At 52.9% G+C, this 6,201-nt stretch overlaps 1 protein-coding gene across 1 annotated transcript in view; it reads left to right on the forward strand.

Annotated features, from left to right (window-relative positions):
- Window positions 1-6,201, forward strand: part of LOC104165959 (gamma-aminobutyric acid receptor subunit beta-4-like) — a gene marked incomplete at its 3' end in the record, with an annotated part of 28,058 nt that overhangs the window by 5,095 nt on the left and 16,762 nt on the right. The window lies entirely within an intron of this gene.

Genomic DNA, 6,201 nt, shown 5'->3' on the forward strand with positions numbered 1-6,201 from the left:
TCCCTACAGAGGGTTGGGGTTGGCAGGCTGTTGGTTGGGCTGCCAGGCTGCCCCCTCAGCAACAATAAGGGATAAAATATTCCCTGGGGAGCTGATGGCCTGGCTGCTGTTCAGTAGGAGATGCAAGGATCTGCAATTCCTCTCGTGTCCTGTGAGCAAAAAGGAGAATGGGAAGGGCCTTCTCTTTGTTGTCCTGGTGGAGATGAAATATGAAATAATCTTTAGGTACCATCGTACTCCAGGATACAATTGAGATCCATTTGTTGGAGAGAAGCAGGCAGTGGAGAACCACAGCTGACTGCACAGGGAGGGGTATTTGGAGGACTTGTGGCTTCAGCCTTCTGAGCTTGGCTCTTTTCAGTCTTTTCTGGGCAATACTATTTGCTTCTCACGAGGAGATGTGTGGGATTGGGGGATGTTCAGCCTGCAGGAGGACAGGAACCACATTGAGATGTCCTTCTCCAAATGTCTACCAGGAAGCAGATTCATGCTTGTGCTCTCGAGGGGAAGAGATGCCAGGGCCAATTCCATAGTGATACAAGGGAGGAGTTTTCTCCCAAAGGATCTGATCCTAAGTTCCTGGAAACTGGGTGTGGAAGAATATCCCCACTGATTTCATCAGGTTTTGAAGTCACCCCACTGTATTCCACTGTCCCATGACCCCATGAACGAACCTGTCTCTCTCTGAAACCTCTGGTTTCCCTGCACTTCACCCAAACCTGCCCCCACCCACTCACCACCCCTTTCCATTTTGCAAAGACTGCCTTCCCTCACAGTCCCCACCGCCCTCATCACCACGCTCTACCCCAGGGTGGAGCAGGGGCTTTCAGACGGCAGCACCAAGTGCTGCTGGACCCTGGCCTCAGGGAGGGCTGTGGGAAATGCTCATCCCTCTGTAGTGCTCAGAGGCATCTAGGAGGTCACCTGAGTGCAGTGGGGAACCACTTTGGAGGGGCTTGCAGTGCTCTGAAAGGGAACGGGGGTTCCCCCTTTCCCTTCTCTCCTTTGAACATGGGATATGGCTGGATTGATTTAAAGGCTCTGTCTGGGAAACATGAAATATCCCTATTAGCTGACCAGCCCCAATCACAGGAATTGGTGCAGTCACATTTTATGAGGGGGAGAACTGCAGAGATGACATAAAAACTGCAAGAAAACCATCTTGTAAACCACTGAGATGATTATGATACAGTAAAACAGTAGGTGATCTGGCTCCGTGGAGGAACAGAGCAGAGGGGTGCAATGGGGAGCCATGGAGCTGGAGGTCCAGCAGCCCAGGTGCATATCACAGCCTGTGTGCTCTGATGCCAGGTCCCCAGGGCATCCAGCACCCCTCCCTGCCCAGGACATGGACCATCCTTTCCTGAGCAAGGCAGTACGGGGCTCAGTGCAGGCAGTGCTGCTGACCCTGCCAGGTCTGTGCGGTGCATGGGTTGGACTCGGCAGGCACTGCGTCCTTCCTGACTGTAAAATGGATGGGTTTGGGCAACCATTGCATTTTATTTGATTTTACTCTGAATTCCCAAAGTACAAACTGCTTTTTCCCTCATTCAAGCAGAGAAATAGAAAGACAATGGTAACCCTCTTTCCTGCACTCATCTCACTGTTGCCTTTCACCCTTTCTTGTCCTTCCGTTTGCTCGCGAGTGCAAAGTCCTGGCTGGCAGCATCAGTGACCGTGCCTTTGGTGCTCAGTGTGGAGGGATGCCCTAAATCTCAGCATGTCTGGCCCCCTCCCCCGAGGACAAGCTTATTTGGACAAAAATTCCCCTGCAACATTTACAGTTGAGGGAAGGGTGGACTGAGAGGTGAGCCTGAAAGCTGGAGATCATTAGCATTACAAGCCCAGGGGAAAGGAGTGAAAGTTTCCTCGCTCCACTGTCGTCCCCAGAGCTCACTAGTTCTCTGAGATTTTTGGCCAAATCCATTGCTAGGAGAAATCCAGTAGGATCACACCAGGATCTGTCTAACCCTTTGTGGCTTCTGGTTCATCCACAGCCCTGCTGTGGAGACATCAAAGTTCCCCTCCAATAAATTGTGTGCCACTGGAAAAGGCACACTTTGGGCAAAGCCCTGCAACCTGTGTGTATGCAGATCTGCTATTTCTTAAGGACTTGTGGGACTGGACTGAACCCCAGTCCCAGCACCCTGAAAACTGGGTTGTTCTCCAGGACACTGCCTTGCAATCCCCCTCATGCTCCACCTGGACTGTCCTGCCACCCCTCAGCTTCCTTCCAGCTGGGCAAGATGGGTGTAAGCCATCTCTGTTGGGGGAGGTGATTGCTCTTCACCCAGTTGTGCTCTTGCCCCAGGAAGACGAGTCAGGGTGAGCTGTGGATGGCCAAGACAACATCTCAGAGGGGTGACAGGTCCTGCTTGGAACTGTGTGTCCCAGAGAAATGGCATGGGGCTGTCTCAGGGCTGGTCCAGCAGTGACCGAGTGGTCTGGCTGGACAGCCAGCTGCCTGCAGGAGGAGTTGCCTGTGAGTCAGGCTGAGCTGCTCCAGTGAGCACCTCTACAAGCCAGAACCCTCGGCCCTCTGCAGATCAAAGATGAGGGCATTGAGGGCAGGAAGGTCAGAGCAGCTGGTGCTGGGCACCCCAGAGGTGCTGTCTCAGGGCTGGTCCAGCAGTGACCGAGTGGTCTGGCTGGACAGCCAGCTGCCTGCAGGAGGAGTTGCCTGTGAGTCAGGCTGAGCTGCTCCAGTGAGCACCTCTACAAGCCAGAACCCTCGGCCCTCTGCAGATCAAAGATGAGGGCATTGAGGGCAGGAAGGTCAGAGCAGCTGGTGCTGGGCACCCCAGAGGTGCAGGTAGGGGCCGCAGCCACCGCGCTGAGATGCTGCTCCGGCAGCGCCCCTGTCCCCGGCACTGCCCTTGTGCCCCACCGCCCACACTGCCACATGAGAAATGCAACTCACAAAAGTGATAAACCAGGCTGCCCTCCCTTCCTCCCTTCTCGGGTCTTTGCCTGCTTGCTTTCCCTATATCTTCCTCCTACAGGAGTGTTCTTTCCTTTTTGACGTCCTCCCCCCACACCAGTGCCTAGTGGCGATCACCCCTGCACTGTCTCCACTGGCTCAGGCCTACGGGCAGGGAACCACCTGTGCATCCTGCAGTGCCTCCTCCATGCACCCACCGTTGCTGCCCACAAAGCAGGAGGGAACTGGGATATTTAGATATAGAAGGACTGGAAGAGCCTGTTCCCATATACCGTTTGTGTTCCTTGCCATGGTAAGGCAGATCTTGCACCTCAACCTTTCTAAGAGAGCCAGTGCTTCCACGGCACAGCAACCCCAGGCTGACCTCCTTGTTCCAGCATCCCTGGGATGTGGTGTTTTAACAGCTCCAAATGCAACTCATGGCTCCCCAGTCCTCTTTTTTTTGAGAGAGAAAGAGAACTCCGACTAATGCCAAAAGGAGGACAGGCCTGCTGGGGATTGCAGTTCACTTTTTAATTTTGAGATGCCTCGTTAGCTCTAGGCTGAGCTGAGTGGCTGAGAAGCATGAGCCACTCACTCTCCTCCCCTCTCCCCCATCCCTTTGGAAATCCGTTAGGCCGATGAGCAGGTCGGCTCTCATGGGTGGTGCTGTGGCAATGAGTGTGACATGCTCATCTGGGGAGCTGGGCTGAATGGGGGGACACATGGGAGAAAGGGGGAAAGTTGGAGCCATGTGGAGGTGATTGAAAAATCTGGGAGCAACTCCTCTGGAAAACTGTCCTGGCACAGTGGGGGCAGCACAAGAGAGTCAAGCACCAGGTCAGGTGAAGTGAAGAGGCTGGCATTGAAGGGCTTGCAGGTACATCAGTCCTTGGAGTGCAGGTGATAAACCCTTCCAGCCTGGGGAGTCCTGGACAGTCCCCTCATACTTCTCAGCCACAATCCCCCAAGCCCTAGAGTAGCACACCAAGTTGGAGACATGTGGGACGGTGGCAGGATGAGACATGTAGGGACCACAAAGTCCAGTTTTTGTGGGCTGAGCAAGTAGATGGTCTGGGACTGAAAGAGCAGGGGGTAATTGTAAAGCAGGTCTAAGGAGTTTGGCCAGGATTGTGGTGGGAATCTAGAACAGCCTTGGAGGGGGGATTTGCAGGGTAGGAGGAAGATCCAGCCAGAGCTCTTGGTCTGCTGAAGAGGGAGATCTCTATCCTGGTACTGCAAGATCAGCAATGATGCAGAGCAAGGTCTTTTGGCAGGGTACGTTGGGGAGCCTGCTCAGTTCTGGTGGAGCAGAGCATTGTATCTCACAGGGAGATCAGATTGCAGATGGGTGTCATCCAGCCTGGGGGATGGACAGTATGTGGGGCAATGTTTGATGGGTATATTGCAAGCACAATAATTACACCACAGTAAGGCAAGCAGGATGCTCATGATTTAGGACTGGATGAGCAACGGATGCTGCAGAACAGGTCTGGGAAGCATTGCAGGGCCACGGATTGGGGAAAGGGAGCTTTCAGAGCAGCACCCTGGTTCTTGTAAGTGCTCTTGGGCACTCACTTTTGGAAGCATTAGTTCCATAGGAGAAAAAAAAAAAAGAAGAAAGCAAAAAAAGAGAGCAGACTAAGACTGCATTGCCCCAGGGTAGAGAAGGCAATGAAGGAATGGAAGGAGGATCCCACTCAAGCTCAGTGACTCAGCTGCTCTCTGTTGTTGCAATATTTCCAGCCCAAAACTTTGCAAGAGTTTCAAGTAGATGACTCTGCTTCCCAGGAGCGGATGGAAAGGGGACCCGTTATGGTTTCCCAGCACCATTTACATTTACTTGTTAGCCAAAAGGAAGGTGAGGGCATTCTCTGCTCCTTGCCCCCAGCCCACCTAGAGTACAGGGTTCTTAATGTTTCTCCTGGGTGGTGTGCAGTGTCTGAAAATGCCTGGTGAAAAAGGAATGACTGTGAAGCCCTCCGAATTATGCAGTAAATCCTGTGTTTTCATGCCTGTGGATCCAGCAGCTTTCCCTGCCCCATTTTGAATTCAAACTTCCCTAAGGACAATTAGCACTTACGGGGTATTGGACTGAAATGAGCCTGTGTCCTGCTCCTCATCTGCTCTGCGGTACGGACCTGGCTTCCCAGCTCTCATCACCCTTGCCCAGTCTCACCCTTTTCCTTTAACACCTCTCCTTAGCTGCAATATCTTGGCTTTCCTCTGTTCTCTCCCCTGCCTGTCATGCCCTCAGCCCCTCTCTGCTCCATCACACCTGCACCCTCTTGGGGATGCAGCCTGCCCCCACGTCCTGCTTGTATTCCCAGTGTTTCTTCTTCAAAGGCCACTCCAAATTCAGTGGACCTGGGGATGAAATCCTCAGCCCTTCCCTGCATGACAGCATCACTTAAAACCCAGAATTGTAAAAATAAATGATTGCTGATGGATAAAGTGTTGCAATGAAGCATCATCAGTAGTTCAGGGCTCTGAAACTGGTGGGTCTGGCAGGCTGAGTGGCTGCGTTGTCTGGCACAAATGCGGCAGGAGATGGAGGGAGGCCCAAGCCCTCGCCTGCCACCTCTGTGTGGCTGGGAAACAGCTGATCTTGGTGGTCCTGTACTGGAAGGAATGGGAATTTGGTTTCTTATGTAGTCAAGGCTGGTGGTATTGCAGATTGTTAAGGCTTCCTAAAAAATGTCCCTGTTTTCCACTGCGTGTAAGGTTCAGCCACAGTTGTGTTTTTTCCATGCAGCTAGCTTGCCACTGCGTATAAGGTTCAGCCACAGTTGTTGTGTTTTTTCCATGCAGCTAGCTTGCTTTGACTTTTTGAAGGGGAGGGGGGAAATTTTAGGCAAAATGATTCAGAAATTTCTGAGAACAAGCCAAGGCAAATACGTGCTGGGTTTTTTCCTTCTCCTAAAATGTTGGGGGGATGAAACTGGCAGCACCTCTGACACGACTGGCCCAGGTGCATATGTAGCAGGCACGTGCCCAGGGCCACCAGTGACCTGGCTGGCACAAGTGCCATGGCCCCACCACCTCCAGTGCTGGTGTAGCATCCCAGAGTGGTGGTGCTGCTGCAGGAGGGCCAGAGTGTGGGGCTGGAAGGGGGCAGCCCAGCAGAGGGGCTGGTGCTGGTCCTGGCTGCCTGTCCCAGAGGCAGGAGGAGCTGCAAGCTTGCCTTTCTAGGGCTTATTTCTCAGCTCCCCAGCTCTCTTCCCCTTCACTTTTGTGGCAAAATTGTTCAAATCTCAGAGCAACCAGATTCAATTTTCCCT

This window comes from Cariama cristata, unplaced genomic scaffold (genome assembly GCF_000690535.1).
Source record: "Cariama cristata isolate BGI_N322 unplaced genomic scaffold, ASM69053v1 scaffold19148, whole genome shotgun sequence".
Lineage (NCBI taxonomy): Eukaryota > Metazoa > Chordata > Aves > Cariamiformes > Cariamidae > Cariama > Cariama cristata.